The sequence below is a fragment of the Nuphar pumila genome, chromosome 5 (assembly GCF_984573655.1).
Source record: "Nuphar pumila chromosome 5, dmNupPumi1.hap1.1, whole genome shotgun sequence".
In the NCBI taxonomy this organism is placed as follows: Eukaryota; Viridiplantae; Streptophyta; class Magnoliopsida; order Nymphaeales; family Nymphaeaceae; genus Nuphar; species Nuphar pumila.
The window spans coordinates 87,422,512-87,450,488 of NC_143253.1; the positions used below are offsets into that span (position 1 = coordinate 87,422,512).

Consider the following 27,977-nt stretch of genomic DNA (forward strand, 5'->3'; position numbering starts at 1 on the left):
AAGTGCCAAGATCGGTGTTCTGCATGCATATGAAAAAGACTTAAGGTCGCACATACCCCGCGGTTGAAAATCGTGTTAGGGGTACTGTAAACACCCCAAATTTTCACTCACCTTCTTGACATCACCCTCAATCGGCACATTTCAGTTCTTCAGAAGCAATGAAGGGCAAAATAGTCATTTTTTTCAAGATTGAACCTTGCAGAAAGTCCTAAATTTCTATATTTAGGTTCAGAGACATCTTCAAATTGCAAAATTTCAAAATCCTTTTTCGGGACAAAAAGTTAGAATTTCCAAGTCCAAGCTCAGAGTGACATTTCATAGAACATGTCTTTGCATAGCATTGCATCATTTCACTGCATAGCATGTTAGTTTGAGATCCAGAACTCCTGATTTTTAAAATTGTCCATCCAGATTTGATTTTTAAACCTTTTCAAATTGATTTTTAAAACCCTGGGTATTCAAAATTACCAAATTTTCCCATTTTACCCCCAGGACTTTGAATTACAAAATTTTTTTAAAGAAAAATAATCTGGATATTTGGATATTGATTTTAAAGATTTTATCTCAAAACTTTTTGCAAAAAGTATTTTAAATCTCTTTACAAAATTTCTTACATTTACTTTATCCATATTTTGCTCTGAAAAAACCAATTTTTCCAAATTCTTAAAAACAAATAATGTTATATTTCGTATCTTTAAATAAATGGAGCGGGACCCGCCTTTGAACTAGCCTGATACTCAGACTCTCAGGTAAGTTGTTTATTCTCAAGTGGGACCCACCCAAAGTTCATACCAATTTGCAATTTTTTCTTAATTTCTCAATATTTATTTATTTATTTTTTTTAGTTAGCGGGCCCACACACATGTGGCACCCCATTTGAAAATAAAAGATTTTACAAAACAAAATAAAGCTTTATCTTCAAAAGGATTTTAAAGGTGGATTGAGGTGGCATTTCCATGAAAGCCTCTCATTTATTTCCTTTTTAGTTATTTGTTTTAATAAATTTTTTTTTTTTTTTAGAAGGAGGCAGCCTTAAATGGCACAGCCGAATTTCCCTAAAGAAGCGAATTTAATTTTGCCCAAAACTTAGGGAAATGAAACCAAAATTTTGAAAAATCATAAGGTGCGCCTCTCTTGAAACGGTTATTTCAAAAATTTTTCAAAAGAGAGGTAACGGAACCTCATGAATGGGGAAGGGGCTGCGTTTTTTTTGGAGAAAGGAAAGTTTTAAAAAGGGGAGACACTCATGAAGGAAGGAGATTGAAATTGCTCTTTTGGGTTTTCGCAGAAGGGAAGAGAGCCGATTGAAGAGAGGGTTTTGTTTTCGGTTTTGCAGGGTCTTCCACCATCACCACCAAGATCTTCCCCTTCTTCATTCCAGCCACCACAGGACCTCCAATCAGCTGCTTTCCACCTTCATTCAGCCCAGCCACCAAGCCTTTCAATGATTGCCATCACCCTTCAGCCAACAGAGACCCAGCTCATTCCCATCTTCTTCAACTTATTTCATTCAGCCCAGCCATTGAAAATCGACCCTTGTTGCTGCACTTTCCTTCATCCAACGTGAAGAAGGACTTCTCTTTCTTCAGCCCAGCCGCACTTTACCTCACCTTCAACCCAGCCACAGGAAATCCAACGGCTGCTGTCACTTTCTTCAATCCCATCAGCAAAAGGCCTCCAACGGTTTGTTGCCCATCCCCATTTCAGCCCCAGCCAACTACCGCACACCTCCACTCCAGCCTAGCCACAGCAGACGTCCATTCCTGCACTTTCCTTCAGCCCACCAACAGGCTACCATCATCCTTCAGCCGCAGGGCATCTCCAGCAGCTGTTGTTCATTCCCTTTTCTTTTCGCCCAACAGCAGAACACTCAGCAAAAGACCTGTCATCTTTCCAAAAACCCTTTGAAAGGGTCTCGATTGGGAAAGTCTATTTTGCATCTTGATCCATCTTTTGTTCTTCAAAGTGCCTCAGTCATCCTTCAGGAGAACACTTAAAAGGCAGACAGGAAGGGCGTGATTGAAACTTTCTCATCCATCTCAGGAGATTCAACCCATCTTGAAAGATAGCAATCTCTCTCTCTGTCGGATCAAGGTAAAGTCCAATCTCTACACTCGCTTTTATGAAAATCAAGTAACATGTTCATGTCGTCAACACTGCAAATTCATTGCAATAGTTGAGACGGTTTAGTATTCTTGTTTAAGGCTTCAAGAACCGATAATATCTCACAATGATATTATCAATTCAGTTGGAAATCATGTTTTAAATCAAATAGTCATTTTCCATGAAGTTTTAATCGGTTTACTTTGGTGGCATAAGCATCATGAATGTTGCAAAATGATTTCTTTACTCCAAACTCTGGATTTTCCTGCATGTATCTGATTCATCCTATTACCCATCTGTACTTTGTTATTTAAAAGATTATTCTCTCAGGAATTTTAGTTCTTCAGATGATCATCCATGTAGTAATTAAAGTTTCAGGTGCTATCTATGATAATTTCTTCATTATCAAGTCACAAATGTTTAAAATTCAGTTATAAATCTTTATATACCAGGCGATTTTTTTTGCTGCATGCGTGTGGTCCTTTTGTTGAAAAAGTCGGTGTATTGTGGGGTCAAGTGATGGCTGGCAAGGCTCATCATACAGCAAACGGTGCTCTTAATCAGAGCACTACACTTAAATCCAGCATTTTTGCTCTTTACAATATTCCATTGCATCAATGATGTTCATATCCGTATCTTTTAATATTTCACAGTTTCATGTATTCCCCTATTTTTTTTTTCTTTACATCCTGTATTCACAGGTTTTATCTGAGCCTATTATGACTTTGTTTGACAGCATGGGATTTCCCAACTTTTGGAACAAACTGGCAATGCCATACCATCATTCTCAGATTGCTAATGCTAATGAGTTATAATGTGAAGCTGTTTCAAATGCTACTTTTTTTAATTACTCTTAGCATCATGTACCGTAGGTCTTTCTCAGTTCAGCCTATGCCTTGGGTCTAGAGAATGGAACATTATATATGCTACTTTTTATTCTCATACCTAAATCTGTATCTTGCGTTTTCCGGTTACTGCAATTTTTTTTTATGTTGACGATGAACCCATCAGGTGGCATGACTGTGGCTATCTAATTTGCTCCAGCCAGTATAGTGGCCTTGTTGATATTGAACTCATGGCAATCTTTTCTTTGCCCTTTAACCTCCTGTTTACTGTGTATAAAAGGAAAATCTGTTCCTCTATTGCATATAGTTATTGAATCTGTGTAAGCTCTAATTCCTGTGGTTATTCATTTTCTGGATAGTTTCCATCTGCGCCTTATGGGAGTTAATCCCATTTATCCAACAGGTTATTTTCGAGCATTTGTTATTGGTAATTCAACTTCGCTCAGCAACCGGTTGACTCCTTTCTATAAAACCATAAGATGTGATGAATCACTATCTTTTCTGCAGGTATGCAGTCTTGATAATGGGCTACCTTCATGAACGGATATATCCATATCCGTTCATGATCTATATACCATCTTTGGTAGGCATCGTTATTGGTATATAGAGAAGCTTCATACCCAATTTTATTGAAAAATACATTATAATTTGAGAAATACAGCTTTGTGAAATCCCCTATAGAAACTGTATATACCTGTATTTTCTGATTTTGCCCATTATATGGATTTTCCATTTATATGTATATGTTTCTCATTACATGTATATATATATATATCTATATATATGTATATCTATTGTATATCTACTTATATGTATACGTATATATGTATATATGTATATATATATGTATATATATATATATATATGTATATATATACTTATATATATATATATCCCTTCATGTGTACTTGTTATTACATATATTTTTCTTTTCTCTTACTTTTGTAAATATATCTTCATTGTCATATATCATTCATCATAAATTCAAGTATTTTTATATCTATATGTATATCTTTGTTGTATATAGTATATATATACCCATTTCCTTGGTTATCTTGTACTAACTCTCATTTTGCAGGAAAATCTAGAAGATGCTCATTCCTTGGCTCCATTTTATTTTTTTTTTTACTTTATGTTAGCAATGTAACAATCCAATGTAAACCTTGGAATAAGATTTACTTTTACTGCTTAGATTAGGCTGCATCTTATATAGTTTGATTTCAGTAATATCCTGACTCTATGATGCATATATCTCAATTTTTCAAAATTCATCGTGGATGAACACGAATGGCACGTGCACCAACTCTTAGAGAGTTGATGAACTCGGTGGAATCCATATTTACGGCCCTAGTCTGAATATGGACGAGACCCAGATCCATTATCCCTCTACCAGTCACATTGAGCCTACACTCTTAGGCTATCTTGAAAATGCACCTCATATTTCCAATGTTTTCAAAATATTGTGAATTAACTCAGATAAACCCTGAATATATTCATGGCCACAGTCAGAATATGTGAAGGATTTACTTTGGCTTAATCCACATTTTTTTTCAACAATTTTTTCAGAAAGTTTTTCAAAGGGCATTCATTCATTCAAATCATCTGCATCATTCGTTTTTCTCATGATTTTCTCAAAAGATTTTCATTTCATGGAGTCGATTTCTCAAGAAACTATGATGATATTTGAAGTTGGATTTTCCAAATCAAAGTTTTCCTGTGATTTTCTTTAAAAAGTTATTTTCTTAAGATCCATTTTCAAAAGGAATTTTCATCTTTCTCAAGAATAAAAAGTTGATTTTCAAACATTTCCAAAACAACAGGATTTCAATTTCCTAAGTTCTAAATTTCCTTTTCCAATGAATTTTTCCTATAAATTTTCCATCCTTTTCCTAAGAAAATTCTCAAAATCCAAGTTTTCCTGATAAGTGTTTTTCTTTTCAAATGATCATCTTTTCTCAAGAATTCCTTCAGTTTTCCTGAGATTCTTGTTTCTTCATGGTTTTCCAAGTCTTTCTAAGCTTTCTCAAAATGTTCCTGAGATTCTTATTTCTTCATGGTTTTCTAAGTCTTTATAAACTTTCTCAAAATTTTCCTGAGATTCTCATTTCTTCATGGTTTTCCAAGTCTTTCTAAACTTTCTTAAAATTTTCCTGAGATTCTTATTTCCTCATGGTTTTCCAAGTCTTTCTAAGCTTTCTCAAAATTTTTCTGACATTCTCATTTCTTCATGGTTTTCTAAGTTTTTATAAACTTTCCTGAGATTTTCAAACCTTCTTCGTCTGAGTTTTCCTGAGAGATTGATTTCCATCTTTTCCTGAGAAATGCTTTTCAACTCCAAATGTTTTCTAAGCATACATCATATTTTCCAATTTACACTTCCAAAATTCTCATAGCACATGCCTGAATTCTCTGTGCATTTAGGATAGAACACAATTTCAATGATTTTACTAAGTCAAGCACAATTTTGGTCCTTGGTTCGATTACCCCTGTTAAAGGCGGCAGGAACGGTCGAACCTCGTACTGACAGGTCGAGCCCCATCCCATGGATTTTCCCGTAATTTTCAAAACGGAGGCGAGTATTTCAAAACAATTTCCAAAATCCGGTAAAGTTTGAATCGCGAAAGCGTTTCCCTTTTTCTCTTCCGCAAAGAAGGGAAGACGGGAAAAATTTCGCGACGATAACTGGTTTGGCGACCGTGATGGGACCTGTCCTTGTCTGACCTAAATTGTGCTTGATTTAGTTCAATTATTGGAATTATGTTCACAAAATGTCAGCTCTTTTACTTTTTATATCATGCGAACCTAGGAGCCTAGATTCTGACCTAGCTGACATTGATTGCATATAGACTAGGCATGGTTTGGTAGGACCAGATTGATGAGATATTTTCATGCTCACATAGACTTAGGTCTAAACACTACTCTCCTCAATTTAGGATCTGAATGCAAACAATGTATGCTTTTTCAAAGTTTTCAAAATCTATCTCTCTAGGATTTTGAGCCCTCTATTTCTTGCATGTGATCATTTTTCAAAAACTCAATTACCTATCATTACCCGGTCTTCACGTTGCTGGGCTCTCTTCCAGAACCCTAGTTCGGGACAGAGCCTCACAACTGGGCCAACTATTTGGGTTAACACCCCCCTACCACGTACCGCGGGCCACCGTCCGAAGTATATCGGTAGGCGCTCAAGGATGTTGGAAAACCTTACCTTAGAACCGGAGTTGAAATTATATGCCACGTACCTCGAATTTCGGTTCGGGTATATCAACATAACTGGATTGGACAAAGATGATCTAATCCTAGAGTTAGGATTAAGGTCCTACAACTGTTTTCAAAATGATGCATCTAGAGTCAGCTTTTTAGGGAGTGCTGGATGTGCATAAATGTTTGTGCAGGATGTGATTGTTTGTATGCTACCTTTGTTTTCTTACATTTTCCCAAAATATCTTTCAAATTTCCATATTTCTCATCTTTTCCTTTATTTTCTCAAACCTTGGATGATCTTTTCAAATATCCAATTTCTTTCAAAACTCCAGGCGATTTTCCCATTCCACCTTTCTACTGGATCTCGAATTTCCAACTGCATTTTATCCTGCCTGCAAAATTTTTCAAAATTTCCCACATTTTCCTAAGTCTCATTCTAAGTCTTCCTCTGTTTTCAGTTCGATGGCATCCAGTCAAGTCGATCCTATCTTTCCTGAAGGTCACATCTCCTACGAGGTGCGACAAGGTCGTCCTGAACATCGACCCCTCAGCACCGGCACTTTCATTCCCCGGTGGTACTATTCTTGGCTAAAAAGCTTTTCCCGAATGTTCCCAGACCATTTGAGCGAGTGCAGATTAGAACTGGCGTCAACAGTCGGAAAATAGACCATCAACGAAAACCTGATCCACGCAATGGCGGAGCGATGGAATCCTCGGACATGTACCTTCTGGTTCCCGTGGGGAGAGATGACCGTTTTAATGGATGAATTTTCAGAAATCATGGGGTTACCAGAACCAGCCGGTCAGCCAAGCGATCCATTAGAACATCAATTCCTGATCAATGTCAAGGGTTTGGACCCCCGAGATTCATTAGCTCGTATGACAGGCTGTCGATCCTGGCCCCTGATCCAGTTGGACGGAAATGAATATGTTGACCTGCTCGAGTTGTATCGCCAGTACGGGACCTTCGTTGAAGTCAGTTCGCTATCCAGGACAGCTAAAGAAAGGATTCAGAATGCAATGGTATTGTGCACTGTAGGATTATCCCTCTTTCCAGATGAACAAAACTACATGGATATCAGAATAATCTAGCTTATGAGAAGATGGAGAAGTCGGCAAACCAATCGCCTCTCCATAGCCATGGCAGCGCTCGCCTTCCTATATCGTGGTTTGACTCGATTCTCACTTGGGGAATCCATCTTAGTTGAAGGATGCATCTACGCACTTCAATCCTGGTTCTTTCAACATGTTCCAGCCCGAGCAAGCTCCTTCAGATACAATGGTCAAGAACTTCTTCCAGTGGCACAGTACCGGTCTATGATCAACAACATTCAAGAAGATGATGTAGTCTGGGACTATTTTGATCGGCAACTATCTCCTCCCAGATACACATATGCTTATGACAAGAGGTTCAAGTTACTGGGACCATTCTTCTGTACTTACTACCAACCAGAGAGATGTGTTCGACAGTTCTCCTAGAGACAGCAATACGTCGAAGCCCGACTGTTATCAGGCGCTATGGCGGAATTTGATCTCACTTCCGCACAATGGTCCGGGGCATATCATTCTGCCCGCTACGGCTGCAATTCCTTTGTCTCTCTTAAAATCTTTCCTGGTCCTAGAGTGTCTGCTGATTATTGTGAATGGTGGCAAATTGTTTGTCCTCCACCTCTTTGTCAAGATCAATAAAATCATATTTCCTCATTTCAATAAAATTCTCTCTTTTTTCTATTGTGGTTTGACGACCTCGCTTAGGTAACAAGGCACATTTTCGTTGTTTGTTTCTCGTGCTAAAAGAATGACAACACAATTGTCGTGATTCTCGCGACGACTCAGTCCCTAGTAATGGGATATCTTCTTTAAATTGTCTACCATATTTTCAATAAATATTTCTTCCAAAAGTCAATTCCTTCATAATCTAATCAGGTCTTTGCTCTGCAGAGAGCATCCACAGCTACATTAGAGCATCCGCAACATTTGATGGTTCGAACAAGGTCAGGAAGAAGAACCACATCACCTCAGCACTCCTCAGCCTCAGAAGGAGAAATGGATCATCCCGTGAATCAAGATCAACAACAAGAGGATGATGGCATAGACCGGCAAATGTATGCCATGTTCCGAAATAAGATGAATAAAATGATGAGTGAACAAGCTGGTTCTAGTGCAGAAAAAAATCAATTCAGAGAAAAGTTCCACGGGCACAAGAATAAGAAGGCTCCCAAGAAGCAGGTTCAGCCAGAAGAAATCTCAGATGAATCCAAATCAACTGAAGACACTGAGGAAGAATATGAGGTGCCTCCGGCATTTCTGAAACGTGGGCGAGAACAAAGGAGGAGCTGCAAATCAAAGAATCAGGTCACAGAAGAACCACTGCAGTCACAATTCAGGGAAATGGCCCGAGTTGTTAAGGATCTCCAAGCCCGCGACAAGGCCAAGAAAGTCTTCACCAGTGAGGACTTCTATGACGGCCTCGAAGGGGATGATGATCTCGAAAACCTTCCCCGAAAATTCATCAAGTTCAATGGTTGTGGCGATCCGAAAGCCCATCTCGCCACTTTCTTCGCAGAGTGCTCAAGAGTCAAGAGAGATAACAGAGCACTGTTCCTGTGTTTCCCTCGCAGCTTGGAAGGAGTTGCAACTAAATGGTATGCTGAGCATATCAATCCCATCGAGCTCAAGGAGTTCGATAAAGTGGTGAATTTATTTATTGAACGTTTCTTGTTCAACACAGAAGCGCTCCCGACATTAAGTCATCTCTGCAGTTTGAGGCAGAATGAGAATGAAAAAGCACGAGATTTCATTCACAGATGGAGGTCAGCCTGCAAAAAAATGAGAGATCCCATAGAGTCCTACTTTGATCAGGACTCTGGGGTAGAGTCCTGATTTGATCAGGACTCTGAGATAAAACCTCAGAATTTTGAAATTCTTTGATAAAAGTGTCATAGTTTTTGTATGTTGAAAGATTTTTGAAAGATTCTTGGTTGATATTTTGGATTTGCTCTTTTTAAAACAGTTATTTTCAATAAAACTTTGGAAAATCGTCAACCAAAAATATAAAAACCGACTTTCCACAAAGTGGTAAGTACGGGTCGATCCTCAGGGAACAGGAATTAATCACTATAATTCTAGAAAATTTAATTTATTAATATCAAATGACAATCTACAATTATAAAGTGAATACAACTACAATTAAGCACTAAAAGAACAATAAACAAGCATTTAGTCTTCCGCTCCACGCCAAGGGTAATTCTGTCTTTTCGCCACTTAGAGAATCTTTTCACTTGTATACTAACCCTGGAAACTAAATATGCTTTTCAACCTAAAAAATGCAGAAAAATACAAAGTTAGTTTTCTATTTTAATGATGCAAACAACAATTACAACTATGTCTAATTCTACGAAAATAATAAACAAATGCTATTTATCAAACAAAAATTAAATAACATACTAAATTAATTCTAAAATTAACCAAATTACTTCTACTAATGCTGTATGATGATTATGCAACTTCTAAAATACAGAAACTACTGAAAACAAGTCTAAAATGCCGAAACTAAGAAAATTACGAAACTGCCCTTAACTAGTGTAAACTAGCAATCTGACAGGTTATCGGAAAACCACTGTTTGATAGGGCAAACGAGGTCCGATTTTCCCGAAATTTGTTCTGTTCTGCAACTGACAGATTAAACAAAATGACAGTTTTTACAGAATTAAAAAACAGTATCTGGAACTCCAGATATAAGCGTTTCAAATCTGGGAAAAATCAGGATATCGCCAGTCCTGTAATTTAAAATCCAGAAAAAGCGGTTTTCACAAAACGCTTAAAAATCAGACCAAATCAACTCCGAATGAGCTGAAATTTGGTCTGCAGTTAAATAACACGTCAATACAGTGAATAGAAAAAATAAATTTGGAAAACACAGAGTTTTTGATCAGAAAATAATTCTGTTTCGACAGGGCAAAAATCTGGTTTTTATTTGAGTGCACTATTCACTTTATGAACCTATGGAAACACTATCAAATGCAATCTACACCTAATGCAATCTAAATGACACTGTATAACAGTGTATATGCAGATGATAATTAGGAAAATACTAAATGCACGACGCACAAAACCTACAAGCAATTTATGACTAGAACTAAGTTAACTCACAATGGAAATGCAACTATGCTAAATAATAAAATGCAATCTAACCACTAAGTTAACTAATATCTAACTATCATTCAAAACACAACAAAACACATTTCATACATTTTGAATAAATACGTTATACGTACACACACTTCTATACTAAAACTAAATTAGATAAATAAACTAATTAATATAGAAATCAAAGGAAATAATAAAAAATGACTTACTTAACTAAAGAACGAAGGCTAAGGTTAGGATTCACTTGGTTGACTCGATCTAGGATCGGTTTCGACTTGAGTAGGTTCAGTTTGGGTTTGGATGCACTCGGATGGGATTAGGTAGGCTCGGTTTGACTAGGTTGAAAGAGATAGGTTCGAGCTAAGGTGGACTCACTAATTGGATTCGGTTTTGAGTTACCTTAGTCAACTAGGTTCGAATTGACTTAGGCTCAACTAAGTTGGACCCAGCTTAGGGTTTGACTAGGCTCGAATGGGCTAAGGTAAGCTCGGTTGACTCACTAGGTTTAGACTAAGTTTTGACCCGAGTTAGGTCTTTGACTAGGTTTGACCAAGATTGGGTTTTGGATGTAGGTTTAGCAAGACTAGGGTGAACTCGGTTTAAGTAGGCTTGAACTAAGTTTGACTCAACTGGGGTTGACTTAGATAAGTTAGGTAGACTAGGTTGACCTAACTTAGGTTAAGGTTGACTCCACTAAACTTGACTAAGGTTGGGCTTTGGTCTTAGACTTGACCTAAGTGCGGTTTAGGCTTTGACTTGGGCTAGGCTAGGTTTTGACTAGACTCAAAGGGGGTGTAGACTAGGGGTTGACTCGACCTAGGCTCGGTTTGACTAGGTTAGGTCTAGACTAAAGTAGTAACCTCCTAATTAAGCTACAATTAATCCAAAGTTCACGATTTTAATGGAGGAGGTTGGAAAAAGGAATGTAATAATTACCAATATTCAAACTTTGAAATGCTTTGGATTCTCAAAAATCGCCCCATTTAAAGAGGGAGTTACACTCCTTAATTGCCTTTAATACCTTTTTGGAAATCTGAAAAGACCAATCTAGAAATCCACGATTTTTGCTTTTCAAGATGGAATTAAAATGCTTTTAATGCTCTATGGAAATCGTGTAACCTAGATTGGAATTTTGGTTTAATTGCAAAACACTTTCCAAAGTTAAGGAGTAACTCCTTCTTTAATACACATTCAAAATTCAAATTTTCCTTAAATGCCTCACACGATTTTTGAAGAATATCCTTTTTCCAAAAGCTTTCCAATTTTCAATTACTTTAATTACCTCCCTTCTCCAAAAATCGCCAACTTCAATGGATGCTACTTTCTAAACTAATAGACTTAATTATACCTAGGGAACAAAAGAACTTAAATGGAAAATCGATTTCCTAGGAGTTAATGCTAACCTAATTCCAAAACTTACCTAAATGCAACCCTAAAAACGGCTAAAAAAAGAAAGACCTAATACATTGAACCTAGACACCTTCCTAACTCAACTAATGACCATTAAGACTTGCTAAAAAAAAATCGACCAAGAGCTCCAGGGGAGCTCTAATGGCTGCCGCCCCACCTTGGGGAAGAAGAAGAACCACACGAAAATAAAATGACTAAAATTATAAATTAACAAAAAGCAATAAAACTAAATAACCACTAATTTGATAAAACTAAATTAGAGAATAATACAAAGGACTCCTAATTACACCAAGGCTAACAAGAACAGCACTATGCTGGAATTAAAAACATGAAAAAAAAAAGAAAACTTGATTTTTATAATTTTCAACAATAGACTCAAAACACAAAAACAAAAAATTGATTAAAACAACTAATTAAATCAATCCTAAAACAATGAAATGACTAACACAACTATATACTGCTGTTAACACCTAAAACACACAGCAACTACACGATTCACCAACATCAACACAAACATTTAACAAAAATACAAAGATCGGCTAGAATATCTCTAGCCGAAATTTTTCTTTTTCTTTTTCAAAAATACAATCAAAACAAGACAAGCAGCACCCACAATCAAAATGAATTAAAATAAACTTTTTGGAATAGGATTTTCAGCAAAACAACACAATACACATGCTGGACAAAACAAAAATATCAAAACAGAAAAATATTTTTGTAAAAATCAAGAATCGGCTAGAATAAGTCTAGCCGATTTTGGATTTTTTTTCTTTTTAATTAAAACCAAATACAACCCACACAAAAACCGAATAAAGTAAATCAAAATGAACACTTTTTTTATTGGATTTTCTGTAAAACAATATCAAGAACACTTATGACAAACTTGAAGAATCGGCTAGATGAAGATCTAGCCGATTTTTATAAAAAAGATGAAAAATCAATAAAAACTCGATTCCAATGAATCAATCAAATAAATAAACCTAAGCTAACGTGCTGGCCTATGCACGAATGCTATTCTAAGGTTGAAATAAAAAGAAAAACAAGAAACATACAGAAAATAACAAAACAAAAACCACACACACAAATCGGTTTTATCTAGAAGAGAAGGAAGAAGAAGACCTACCTTTTGGAAGATCCGACGACCGGGGGGATGAAGAAGAGCGGACCGTGGCTGGAGGTAAACGTCTTCTACAGTTCAAGGATGCTGTACTTCACCAAAAACGGCACCTATTGCAGCTGCTACACGTTGGAGATCCACCGGTGATGGAATGTGAGCCGATTCGCGATCGGAGGGTGTAGAAAGCCGGATGGAGGTAGGGTCGGCTCACCTTGGTGGTGTGTTGCGCACTCCCGCCCAAGGTTAATGGTCTCCACCTCTGCTACACCTGCAAAAGTACAGAAAAATGGTGAAAAGACAGCAAGGAATAAGAAAGAAATGAAAAGAAACCAAAGAAAGCTTGAAAATATGCTTGAAAATCAAGCATAGGTCGATCTTCAATGGCCAACACTTGGGGAAGATGGAGAGGAAGGAGCTGCTGCTGTAGAGTCACTGTAGGGGGTGTCCAAACACAGCCAAAGACGCCTAGGGTTCTTGAAAAAAAACTATTTATAGTTTTGACATTTTTCAGAAAGAGTGTTAAAAAATAAAATATTGCTAGGCGCCACTTTCTGGGGGGTTTTTAGAAAAACTTTTTGAAATGAGTATGGATAGGTGTGTGGGTTGGGTTTTGGGCTTTCTAAGAGTTGATCCAAGGTCCAATTGACCTAATTCGGTCGGATATGGATCCGATCCACCTCGAAATCCGTGCCCAAACACTGAAATAGCCATAACTCTCTCATTTTAACTCCGATTTTTCTGAAATTCGAACCATAGCCCCTTACTATCAAAACACATCTAAACATGGGTTTAAAACCTTAAACTTGATACAAAATGCATGAAAAACTTGTTTACATGATGTGCATTTCATGCATCATCAAATACCCCCATGCTTGAATGTTTGTTAGTCCCTTAACAAACCCTAATCATGATATGCACTGAAGACAAGAAATGATAAGCATGAATGCATAATACTACCTCACTTTCGTAGGAATCACGGTTGCATTTAGCGTATGCAACAAGCCCTTTAAACCCCTAGCTTACACTAGTGTACGAGTAAGGTCTCGTGAGGGTTTGCAGCGATGCTACCCACAAACATCAATAAAATGCAAGGATGATCTTTCAAAAATATTAGGCTCTTAAGAATGCAGTTGTAACAAATATTTCATGTAATTGACATTCTCAAAACAAGTTTAAAAATCTCATGCCTCCACAGTAAAAATTCTTTTCCTTCACTTTTCTAATATTGTAGCTAGTTCATGATTTTTCTCCGAAAATCAAGTATTCTCATGTTTTACTCATTTATTCTCACTTGTATATTTTCTGCACAGTAATGCACATATACTTAAGCAATGAAAATTTTCTCATTCAGCACATTCTTTTTCTTTCATTTTCAACTTTTGATCTCTTGCGCATTCTTCTCATATGAGCACTATTTCGAATAGTCAGTTTTCGTGACCCGTGTAGCGAGCTTTGGGTCAGTGACTCCCAAGTCGGCCGACCTTAGGGCACTAGATACAGAGTATCCCTCGGACTTAATTGCTCGAGTCACTAGACCTTCTATTCTAATAGTTTACGTATAGTCTTCCTCTTGTCATGTGCAATGTCTCTATCTCTTAGGCTTTCTATGCAGTCCATGTAACAAGCTTTCGAACCGGTGGCTCCCAAGTCAGTTGGCTTTGGGGCACCAGGTGTAAAACACCCTTCAGATTCTACTTACTCGAACTGCAAAGGCCACAAATATAGACTTAGACAAGAAGATGATCTCCTTCGTTATCCTTTTCGTTAAGACACTCAAACACTTCATCTCGTGTCTGAGTTCCACTACTAGGATTCACGAATACATCAACAACTAAACGTAGCTCTATTCTTTTAAACTCATTTTTCAAACACATCTTTCCATTGGTTATTTCTTCCTCAAAACATACTGTGCATACTTATACAAAAGTGATTCAACATTTTCTAACAATCAAATACTATCTTTTCTTTGAATTATCTCATAAACAACTACTATATTTGATTCAGTTCAGAAAAAAAATTTATGGGGCTTAAAAATTTTTAAACTGTTAGATTATGCCAAAAACAATCATATATGCTACACTTTGTTCTTAAATGCCTACTTTGATTACCAGTCATACAAAATTTTTTTTTTTGTGTATTTTTGTGTGCATGCATCTAAACCACCCCCCCATGCTTGAATGACACTGTCTCTAGTGGCATACAAAATGAATAAAAATGTAATGCAAATGCACACTAAAAGACACTAAAAAAAATATGGGAGAAAGGATAGATACAACCTGATTTGCTCTGAGCTTTTGAAGTTGATTTTCCTCTGATTCTTGAATTCTTTGAAAACTCTTCTCTGTACCTGGTAATTGATACACTAATTGTTAAGTTCATCCTGCATACATCAAAACACAAATTAGCACATGTGAAATGAAATACTAAATAATAAAAAAAAAACTCTGAAATGAAAAATAAATAATGTACATATCATACATCCCTCTGGTCGAATCTTCATGCCTTCGTGAGATGCACTATCTCACACTCACCATCCTGTAAGGCATCTGAAATGAATGGCTTCAGTCTTTGCCCATTTACTTTGAATGTACCTTGGGTCATAGGATCGAATAATGTCACTGCTCCATGGGGAAATACTTCTTTTACAATGTATGGACCTGTCCATCTCGATCTTAACTTCCCTGGGAATAAATGTAAACGAGAATTGTATAGCCACACTTTCTGATCTGGCTCAAACACTTTTCTGACAATATGCTTATCATGAAATGCTTTTGTGCGAGCCTTGTATAATTTGGCATTCTCATATGCATCATTCCTGAGTTCCTCTAATTCTGAGAGCTGCAGTGCTCTCTCTTTGCCAGCCTGGGTGAGGTCAAAATTCAATCTCTTTATAGCCCAGTACGCTCTATGCTCTAGCTCGACAGGAAGATGGCATGCTTTCCCGAATACAAGGCGATACGGAGACATGCCAATGGGAGTCTTGAATGCAGTTCTATATGCCCAAAGTGCATCATCTAAGCGCTGGGACCAATCCTTGCGGTCCGGATGAACTGTCTTTTCTAAAATTCGCTTAATCTCCCTATTGGACACTTCAACCTGTCCACTAGTCTGCGGATGATATGGAGTGGTGAATCTATGATTGACAGAATATCTTCTCAGCAGAGAAGCTATCTGAACATTCCTAAAATGCTTGCCACCATCGCTAATCATCGCACGTGGCACTCCAAAACGACTGAAAATGTTGTGCTTAATGAACTTAAGCACTACTCTGTGATCATTGGTCTTGGTGGCCACAGCCTCGACCCACTTGGACACATAATCAACCGCCACCAGAATATATAAATTTCCGAATGAGGGCGGAAATGGTCCCATGAAATCAATGCCCCAAACATCAAAAATTTCGACTATCAAAATCGGTAGCAAGGGCATCATGTCCCTCTTGGACATGTTTCCAATCTGCTGACATCGCATGCATCGCCTACAGAACTCATGAGCGTCCCTGTGGAGTGTGGGCCAATAAAATCCTGACTGCAAAACCTTTGCAGCCGTCTTCCTACTACTAAAATGCCCTCCACAGGCTAACGAATGGGAAAAATTCAAAATGGATTGGTATTCCTCCTCCGGAACGCATCTCCTAATGATCTGATCTGCACAGTATTTGAACAACTCCGGTTCATCCCAATAATAGTGCCTCACCTGAGATAGGAACCTCTCACGCTCATTCTTGTTCCAATGCTCAGGTATCTGCCTCGAAACCAGATAGTTCACAATATCTGCAAACCAGGGTAACTGCGATGTACTGACTGACATGATCTGCTCGTCGGGGAAAGAATCACTGATCGGTCTCTGATCCTGCGTGGTCTCCACGATCAGTCTGAAAAGATGGTCTGCTACTACATTCTCGCTTCCTTTCTTATCTCGAATCTCGATATCAAACTCCTGTAGTAGTAGGACCCAACGAATCAATCTCGGTTTGGTGTCTTTCTTATTCAACAAATATTTCAATGCAGAATGATCAGAATAGACAACCACCTTCAAACCGAGTAAATAGGACCTAAATTTATCCAATGCGAAAACTACCGCAAGTAGTTCCTTCTCTGTCGTAGTATAATTCATCTGTGCATCAGACAGAGTTCTACTCGCATAGTAGATCACATAGGGCTTCCTATCAATGCGTTGTCCTAGAATGGCCCCCATAGCATAATCAGAAGCATCGCACATAATCTCAAATGGGAGAGTCCAATCTGGAGGTCTCAAAATAGGTGCAGTAATCAAGGCCTCTTTGAGAATCTCAAAGGCCTTCATACAATCCTCACCGAAAACAAAGGGCTGGTCTTTCTCCAATAACGTGCAAAGCGGTCGAGAGATTTTGCTGAAATCTTTTATGAACCGCCTGTAAAATCCCGCATGCCCTAAAAATGATCGAATCTGCCTCACAGAGGTGGGTGGAGTCAAACGAGAAATGGATTCCACCTTTGCTCTGTCAACCTCAATACCATGCTTGGACACAATGTGTCCTAACACAATCCCCTCCTGGACCATAAAATGGCTCTTTTCCCAACTCAGGACGAGATTGGTCTCCACACACCTACTCAGTACTCGAGCAAGTTTATGGAGGCAATCTTCAAAAGAAGAGCCATACACTGAAAAGTCGTCCATAAAAACTTCCATCACATCATCAATCATGTCCGAGAAGATAGCAAGCATGCACCTCTGAAAAGTAGCCGGGGCATTACAGAGCCCAAAAGGCATACGTCTAAATGCGAAGGTGCCATAAGGACATGTAAACGTGGTCTTCTCTTGGTCGTCAGGATGGACAGCTACCTGATTGTATCCTGAATATCCGTCTAGAAAGCAGTAGTAGCTCTGTCCTGCGAGTCGCTCTAAGATCTGATCAATAAATGGCAATGGGAAATGATCTTTCCTAGTTGCCACATTCAACTTCCTATAATCGATGCAGACTCGCCATCCTGTAGTGGTCCTCATCGGAATTCTCTCACCCTTCTCATTCTCAACCACAGTGGTGGAAGGGGTTCCCTGACTGCTCCCCAAGGTGGTCTCTCCGACGACACTCTAGACACATCTACACTATCTAAACCGCTATTCTTCTCTATATGGTACAAATCTAAAGAATCCTCAGTAATGTACAACTCAGGCTGCTCCTCCACTAACTCCTGTGCAATGTCTACATGAAAGCAGTCCATGTCTCCTGCTGGTCCCATCGCGGCATTGAAAATATTCAGTTTTACCTTCCTATTGCCAAATGAGAGATCCATGGCTCCAGTTCTACAATTGATGCACGCATTGGCAGTCGCCAAGAATGGTCTGCCTAAAATAATCGGAGTCTGGTGCTGGCTGTCTACTCCTTCCATATCAAGGATAATGAAATCGACTGGAAAATAAAAGTCATCCACTTTAACTAGCACGTCCTCCAAGACACCTCTCGGTACCTTGACGGAACGATCTGCCAGTTGAAGTGTAATCGGAGTCGATCTCATCTCCCCTAACCCAAAAGAATCAAAGAAATATCTGGGAAGAATGTTCACGCTTGCTCCAAGATCGAGCAATGCGCGTTCTATCCGGATGTTCCCTATAGTACAAGCAATGATAGGTGCTCCAGGGTCCTTGAGCTTGGGTGGTGTCTGATGCTGAAGTACTGAACTCACCTGCTCAGTCAGATGGACCCTGTTAGGAACTCGCTCTCTGGATTTCCTCTTTTGCGTACATAGCTCCTTCAGAAATTTGGCATAAGCCGGCACCTGCTGAATAGCATCGAGCAAAGGTAGGTTGATCTGTACATGCTTGAAGATATCAAGCATGTCCTGGATCTTCGCACCTTGCTTCCCTCTATAACCAGGAGACTCTAATGCTTTGGGATAGGGTGGTGGGGGGATATACTCTGCTGGCTCCTCCTCTTTGCGAGAAGGCTCACTCCTATCCTTCTTCTTCTCTGAGGATAAAGATGATGAAGGTGATGATGGGGATGGGGATGATGATTGAGCCGACGTAGGTGAAACAATGGTCTCTGGCTCCTCTATCTTCTCTCTACTCTCAACGTGATACTCACGTCCACTCCTCAAGGCCATAACTGATTTAGCCTGCTGCTGTGTCTCAGTATGAAATAGGCCTCCAGTCATCTGGTCCTTACCCTTCGGGTTCATGACAGCCTGACTCGGCAATGTACCCTTGGGTCTCCTACTAATAGCCTCAGCTAACTGTCCCATTTGCGACTCTAACTTCGCAATGGACTGCGTATGTGAGCTCAAAATCTGGCTACACTTCTCGAAGGCGTTCTGATTAGAGGTTTTCACCTCTTGGAATGCCTGGAGAAGTCTCTCCTCAAAAGATGTCTGCGGGGCAGACTCCTGCTGAATCGGGGAAGGAACTGAAGAAGAAGAAGACTGAGCATAGTTCGGTCTTTGAAATGGCTGAGTAAAAGATGGCTGCCGAACTGGCTGAGAGGAAGAAGGCATCTGTATAGAAGACTGTGGATTCTTCCATGAAAAATTGGGATGGTTACGCCAACCCGGATTATATGTCGATGAAAATGGGTTATTTGGCGGTCTGACGTAACCCTGAGCTGCCTGAACTTGTTCTTGAACAAATTCAGGGTACTGAGCTGCTGAAGGGCACTCAGTGATCTCGTGTGCCGGACTGGCACAAAGAGTACACACCTGCTGTGTAGTGGATGGTCCTGAGAGAAGCTGGTCCAGCTTCTGAGCAATCATGTCTACTTTACACTGTAGTGCAGTAGATGGACCAATCTCAAGAACGCCAGCTTTCTTCTGAATGTTGGGTGTGGCTCTATCAGAATGAGAGCTCGAAGCATGGTGGAGTGAATTCTCGGCCAATGTATCAAATAGCCTCCATGCTTCGTCCTCGCTCTTCAGCATGAATGTCCCACCGCATGAAGAGTCGATCATCTGACGATTCTTGTCAGACAATCCATCATAGAAACTCTGCACCAGTTGCCATTTCGGCACCTGATGATGGGGGCATTTCCTGAGGAGATCCTTCATTCTCTCCCAGGTCTCATGAAAGCGCTCACCATCTAGCTCTGAAAAGCTAGTGATGGCTCTACGATATTGGTTCGTGCGACCAATGGGAAAGTATTTCCGAAGAAACTCCTGTTGCAATTGATCCCAGGACTCTATTTCTACAGAATCTAAGGACTTTAGCCAATACTTGGCTTTGTCCTTCAATGAAAAAGGGAATAGAGTCAACCTCAACGCATCATCATCGAAATTCTGTATCTTAACAGTAGAACAGATTTCGAGGAATTCATCTAAGTGTCGGTAGGGATCCTCATGACTAAGGCCATAAAAGGATGGAAGCATTTGAATAATGCTGGCCTTAATCTCATAATGTGGCGCTCCTACATCGGGTCTCCGAATGCAGGATGCCTGAACATAGTCTGTGGGAATGAAGTATTCCCGCAGAGGGCGCGAAAGAACTGGGGGTGGAGGTGGAGGATCCATGTCAGCCATTGTTGCCGAACTTCGATGAGAATGTAAAATTCTCTCTGGGTTGTCAACAAATGGGTGTAATGGGGTTCCTAGACCTCGTCGACCCTGCATACACTGGTACTAAGACCAGATGTAAGCAAACGACCTAACTAAAAAAAAATTAAACTAGCACAGATACTAAAATGTAAATAAGCAAATAACAGTAACTAAAAACAAACAAATATGCTATATAGCTATGTCAGAATTCTATACTAAATAATTAAATAACAAAGTAAACTATTCTAAAATGCTAAAACAAATAAATACAGGAAATCACAAACTATGTTTTTCTAAAACCCACCTGTCTAATCGCTCCTTGCAGAATGATAATTAAGTGAATCCTAAAAAGAACAATATGTGAATCCTATATTTACTAACTATGTTAATCCTATATTCACTTACTAATCCTACTAACTAAAAAGAAAACAACTAATTAACTAACTAAAACAAAATAATAATAAATTAAACTCTAAGAAATAAAGTAATTAATTCGCCGTTCCCCGGCAACGGCGCCAAAATTTGGTTGATATTTTGGATTTGCTCTTTTTAAAACAGTTATTTTCAATAAAACTTTGGAAAATCGTCAACCAAAAATATAAAAACCGACTTTCCACAAAGTGGTAAGTACGGGTCGATCCTCAGGGAACAGGAATTAATCACTATAATTCTAGAAAATTTAATTTATTAATATCAAATGACAATCTACAATTATAAAGTGAATACAACTACAATTAAGCACTAAAAGAACAATAAACAAGCATTTAGTCTTCTGCTCCACGCCAAGGGTAATTCTGTCTTTTCGCCACTTAGAGAATCTTTTCACTTGTATACTAACCCTGGAAACTAAATATGCTTTTCAACCTAAAAAATGCAGAAAAATACAAAGTTAGTTTTCTATTTTAATGATGCAAACAACAATTACAACTATGTCTAATTCTACGAAAATAATAAACAAATGCTATTTATCAAACAAAAATTAAATAACATACTAAATTAATTCTAAAATTAACCAAATTACTTCTACTAATGCTGTATGATGATTATGCAACTTCTAAAATACAGAAACTACTGAAAACAAGTCTAAAATGCCGAAACTAAGAAAATTACGAAACTGCCCTTAACTAGTGTAAACTAGCAATCTGATAGGTTATCGGAAAACCACTGTTTGATAGGGCAAACGAGGTTCGATTTTCCCGAAATTTGTTCTGTTCTGCAACTGACAGATTAAACAAAATGACAGTTTTTACAGAATTAAAAAACAGTATCTGGAACTCCAGATATAAGCGTTTCAAATCTGGGAAAAATCAGGATATCGCCAGTCCTGTAATTTAAAATCCAGAAAAAGCGGTTTTCACAAAACGCTTAAAAATCAGACCAAATCAACTCCGAATGAGCTGAAATTTGGTCTGCAGTTAAATAACACGTCAATACAGTGAATAGAAAAAATAAATTTGGAAAACACAGAGTTTTTTATCAGAAAATAATTCTGTTTCGACAGGGAAAAAATCTGGTTTTTATTTGAGTGCACTATTCACTTTATGAACCTATGGAAACACTATCAAATGCAATCTACACCTAATGCAATCTAAATGACACTGTATAACAGTGTATATGCAGATGATAATTAGGAAAATACTAAATGCACGACGCACAAAACCTACAAGCAATTTATGACTAGAACTAAGTTAACTCACAATGGAAATGCAACTATGCTAAATAATAAAATGCAATCTAACCACTAAGTTAACTAATATCTAACTATCATTCAAAACACAACAAAACACATTTCATACATATTGAATAAATACGTTATACGTACACACACTTCTATACTAAAACTAAATTAGATAAATAAACTAATTAATATAGAAATCAAAGGAAATAATAAAAAATGACTTACTTAACTAAAGAACGAAGGCTAAGGTTAGGATTCACTTGGTTGACTCGATCTAGGATCGGTTTCGACTTGAGTAAGTTCAGTTTGGGTTTGGATGCACTCGGATGGGATTAGGTAGGCTCGGTTTGACTAGGTTGAAAGAGATAGGTTCGAGCTAAGGTGGACTCACTAATTGGATTCGGTTTTGAGTTACCTTAGTCAACTAGGTTCGAATTGACTTAGGCTCAACTAAGTTGGACCCAGCTTAGGGTTTGACTAGGCTCGAATGGGCTAAGGTAAGCTCGGTTGACTCACTAGGTTTAGACTAAGTTTTGACCCGAGTTAGGTCTTTGACTAGGTTTGACCAAGATTGGGTTTTGGATGTAGGTTTAGCAAGACTAGGGTGAACTCGGTTTAAGTAGGCTTGAACTAAGTTTGACTCAACTGGGGTTGACTTAGATAAGTTAGGTAGACTAGGTTGACCTAACTTAGGTTAAGGTTGACTCCACTAAACTTGACTAAGGTTGGGCTTTGGTCTTAGACTTGACCTAAGTGCGGTTTAGGCTTTGACTTGGGCTAGGCTAGGTTTTGACTAGACTCAAAGGGGGTGTAGACTAGGGGTTGACTCGACCTAGGCTCGGTTTGACTAGGTTAGGTCTAGACTAAAGTAGTAACCTCCTAATTAAGCTACAATTAATCCAAAGTTCACGATTTTAATGGAGGAGGTTGGAAAAAGGAATGTAATAATTACCAATATTCAAACTTTGAAATGCTTTGGATTCTCAAAAATCGCCCCATTTAAAGAGGGAGTTACACTCCTTAATTGCCTTTAATACCTTTTTGGAAATCTGAAAAGACCAATCTAGAAATCCACGATTTTTGCTTTTCAAGATGGAATTAAAATGCTTTTAATGCTCTATGGAAATCGTGTAACCTAGATTGGAATTTTGGTTTAATTGCAAAACACTTTCCAAAGTTAAGGAGTAACTCCTTCTTTAATACACATTCAAAATTCAAATTTTCCTTAAATGCCTCACACGATTTTTGAAGAATATCCTTTTTCCAAAAGCTTTCCAATTTTCAATTACTTTAATTACCTCCCTTCTCCAAAAATCGCCAACTTCAATGGATGCTACTTTCTAAACTAATAGACTTAATTATACCTAGGGAACAAAAGAACTTAAATGGAAAATCGATTTCCTAGGAGTTAATGCTAACCTAATTCCAAAACTTACCTAAATGCAACCCTAAAAACGGCTAAAAAAAGAAAGACCTAATACATTGAACCTAGACACCTTCCTAACTCAACTAATGACCATTAAGACTTGCTAAAAAAAAATCGACCAAGAGCTCCAGGGGAGCTCTAATGGCTGCCGACCCACCTTGGGGAAGAAGAAGAACCACACGAAAATAAAAAGACTAAAATTATAAATTAACAAAAAGCAATAAAACTAAATAACCACTAATTTGATAAAACTAAATTAGAGAATAATACAAAGGACTCCTAATTACACCAAGGCTAACAAGAACAGCACTATGCTGGAATTAAAAACATGAAAAAAAAAGAAAACTTGATTTTTATAATTTTCAACAATAGACTCAAAACACAAAAACGAAAAATTGATTAAAACAACTAATTAAATCAATCCTAAAACAATGAAATGACTAACACAACTATATACTGCTGTTAACACCTAAAACACACAGCAACTACACGATTCACCAACATCAACACAAACATTTAACAAAAATACAAAGATCGGCTAGAATATCTCTAGCCGAAATTTTTCTTTTTCTTTTTCAAAAATACAATCAAAACAAGACAAGCAGCACCCACAATCAAAATGAATTAAAATAAACTTTTTGGAATAGGATTTTCAGCAAAACAACACAATACACATGCTGGACAAAACAAAAATATCAAAACAGAAAAATATTTTTGTAAAAATCAAGAATCGGCTAGAATAAGTCTAGCCGATTTTGGATTTTTTTTCTTTTTAATTAAAACCAAATACAACCCACACAAAAACCGAATAAAGTAAATCAAAATGAACACTTTTTTTATTGGATTTTCTGTAAAACAATATCAAGAACACTTATGACAAACTTGAAGAATCGGCTAGATGAAGATCTAGCCGATTTTTATAAAAAAGATGAAAAATCAATAAAAACTCGATTCCAATGAATCAATCAAATAAATAAACCTAAGCTAACGTGCTGGCCTATGCACGAATGCTATTCTAAGGTTGAAATAAAAAGAAAAACAAGAAACATACAGAAAATAACAAAACAAAAACCACACACACAAATCGGTTTTATCTAGAAGAGAAGGAAGAAGAAGACCTACCTTTTGGAAGATCCGACGACCGGGGGGATGAAGAAGAGCGGACCGTGGCTGGAGGTAAACGTCTTCTACAGTTCAAGGATGCTGTACTTCACCAAAAACGGCACCTATTGCAGCTGCTACACGTTGGAGATCCACCGGTGATGGAATGTGAGCCGATTCGCGATCGGAGGGTGTAGAAAGCCGGATGGAGGTAGGGTCGGCTCACCTTGGTGGTGTGTTGCGCACTCCCGCCCAAGGTTAATGGTCTCCACCTCTGCTACACCTGCAAAAGTACAGAAAAATGGTGAAAAGACAGCAAGGAATAAGAAAGAAATGAAAAGAAACCAAAGAAAGCTTGAAAATATGCTTGAAAATCAAGCATAGGTCGATCTTCAATGGCCAACACTTGGGGAAGATGGAGAGGAAGGAGCTGCTGCTGTAGAGTCACTGTAGGGGGCGTCCAAACACAGCCAAAGACGCCTAGGGTTCTTGAAAAAAAACTATTTATAGTTTTGACATTTTTCAGAAAGAGTGTTAAAAAATAAAATATTGCTAGGCGCCACTTTCTGGGGGGTTTTTAGAAAAACTTTTTGAAATGAGTATGGATAGGTGTGTGGGTTGGGTTTTGGGCTTTCTAAGAGTTGATCCAAGGTCCAATTGACCTAATTGGGTCGGATATGGATCCGATCCACCTCGAAATCCGTGCACAAACACTGAAATAGCCATAACTCTCTCATTTTAACTCTGATTTTTCTGAAATTCGAACCATAGCCCCTTACTATCAAAACACATCTAAACATGGGTTTAAAACCTTAAACTTGATACAAAACGCATGAAAAACTTGTTTACATGATGTGCATTTCATGCATCATCAATTCTCTCAAAATTAAAATCAGGATCAGAGTCCTGATCCAACTAGGACTCTCTGAACAGAGTCCTGCTTTGATTAAAAGTCTGAGTTTCTGACTCATTTTGAAAGATTTTGAAAGATTTGATTGAAAATGGATAAAAATAGTTGTAAAAGATTAGAGTCTCAATCCAATTGAAACTCTGAAGAAGAGTCCTGATCCGACTGGACTCTTGAAGAAGAGTCCTGATCCAACTAGGACTCTGAAATTTTGGCCAAAACTGAAGATTTTGAAAGGTTTTCTTCAAAAACGGGTAAAAAGGTAGTGAAAAGTAGAGTTTTGATCCGACTAGGACTCTGGAAAAAGAGTCCTAATTCAACTAGGACTCTTAAATTTTTGGAGATTTTTGACAAGGAATCCAAAAGTGACACCACCTAAATGGGCCTCATCTGAGAATTAAAATCAATTGAAATTGAGTTTGAAATGAATCCAGATCGTTTTCTAAGAAAGTATTTCAAAATATAAGGTCCCGAGGGTTGGAAAATGACAGAATGTTGAATAAAAAACCAAGTTTTAAAATTGTTTTTGAAAGAAAAGTTTTAAAACTTAAATCTGGATTGAATGTTTTGAAAACAAGAGTGCTGGATCTCGAAAATGAGATGGGATGACATGCAATGCTATGCGATGCAATGAAATGGTATGCCGAATGCATGCAATGACACATGAAATGTAAGTACTGGATGAGGGTGAAAATTTGGGGTGTTTACACTCAGTTAATTCAATGAAGGTCCTGGACGGTGCAGTAGAGATTAATCCTCTTAATGGTTGAGAAAAGTTGTTGAGGATCAATGACAAAGCGTGCCTTTATTTATACTTCATTTTCACTAGTTTTCAAAAGCTTTACCCAAATTTCATCATTTGCTTATCAAAAAGCCAAAATTCTTAGAGTTCTGATCGAATCAGGACTCTTTCTCAGGGTCCTAATTAGATCAGGACTCTGAACCAAAACTTCAATTTTATCCTGTTTTCACTTGTTTTTCAAAATCCTCCCATTTGTTTTCTCAAGAAAATCCAAAAATCCAAAAATCTGAGAGTCCTAGTTCAATCAGGACTCTGTTCTCAGAGTCTCAGTTGAATCAGAACTCTATTTTATTTCAATTTCCGTTATTGTTTTCACTTTTTTGATAAGTTCTTTCATTTGTTTTTCAGAAAATACCGAAAAAAATCTAGAGTTTCAGTCCGATCAGAACTCTGTCCCAGAGTCCTAGTCCAGTCAGGAGTCTGTTTGAAGTCTGTTTTTATTTCCTTTTCACTTATTTCCATTTGTTTTCAAAATTTAGGTCATTTTACAGAGTCCAGTTAGTTCAGGACTCTATTTTAGAGGTTGGTCGAGTTAGGAGTCTACCCCTGGCTGTGTTTTTCTGACTTATTTCATCATTTCTTGATAAAATCTTTTGAAAATTCTTTTATTTGGCTTTTAAAATCTAAAATCTCAGAGTCCTAAGAGTTCAGGACTCTAACCCGGAGTTCCAGCTCGCTTGAAACCCTATTTTCAAAAACCTTGAATTTCAAATATTGATCTTAACCCTTTTTTAAAGCCATTTTCAGTATTTATTTCAAATTTTCAAAACTCTGATGTGGGGTCCACTCAGTTGGCACCATATCCAGAGGAGTTCTGACCCAGTTGGAACTCTGTGCCATTTCAAAACTTTTAATTTCAAGTCTACTTTTGAATCTCTTTTGAAAACTCCTTCAATTTCAGGTTTTAAAATCGTTTTTTAAAAAAAAACTCAAGTAGGGCCCACTCGGGGTGGCGCCATATTCGAGTAAGTCAGGTCTAGACTAGGGTTAGTCAGTGTCTTGATTAGTGTTAGGGGTTCAGAAGAGTTAAAATTTATTTTGAAAACTCATTTTGAAAGTTAGTTTTTAAAACTAGTGTTTTTGAAGGTTTTTAAAAGGTGTTTTAAAACTCAAATGTGGAAAATCCAAGTGGCATCACATTTGGGGATTTTTTAGGATTAGCTAGGGGTTAATTAGGCATTATTTAGGATAATTTAGGCTAGGGGTATATAGTTAATTCTCTACAAAAATCGCCCCCCTTGGGAGAGTCCAAAATTTTCAAAATTGTGATTTTTAAAAACCTAAAAAAATTACTATAAATAGGGGACCTAAAGGGGGTCAAAAGGGGCTCTTTTTCTCTCAAATTTTCGTGGCCTCTCTCTCCTCTCCATCATCTCCACCTTCCTCCATTGCAGCTGCAAGCACCAAGGTAATATTTTTAATATTTTTTTAGTTTTATTCAATACTTTTTCATGTTTTAAATCAATTTTAGCCATTGGTGCCATCCCCTTCATTAATTAAACCATGGATTCAAGTCCAAGAACCTCAAGAGAGGTTCAAGAAAGTGATCTAACTCTGTTTCATGGTGTTTACAGGGATTCTAATCCATTAGAATCGATTTTAGCATTATCTTTTGCATTATTAACCAATTAAACATGTGATTTACCCTTTTAATGGGTTAAATCCATGCTTTTAAAGGTAATATTAAATTCCAGCCATTGATTCCCAAATTTTTATTTATTTCTCTGTTTATT

The 27,977-nt window shown here is 37.8% G+C and overlaps 1 non-coding gene across 1 annotated transcript; it reads left to right on the top strand.

Annotated features, from left to right (window-relative positions):
• The first annotated feature begins 19,809 nt into the window (after nucleotides 1-19,809).
• Nucleotides 19,810-19,912, top strand: LOC149837794 (small nucleolar RNA R71). The gene has a single exon (XR_016432297.1). It is a non-coding gene; the product is annotated as a small nucleolar RNA R71 (small nucleolar RNA).
• Nucleotides 19,913-27,977: the final 8,065 nt, after the last annotated feature.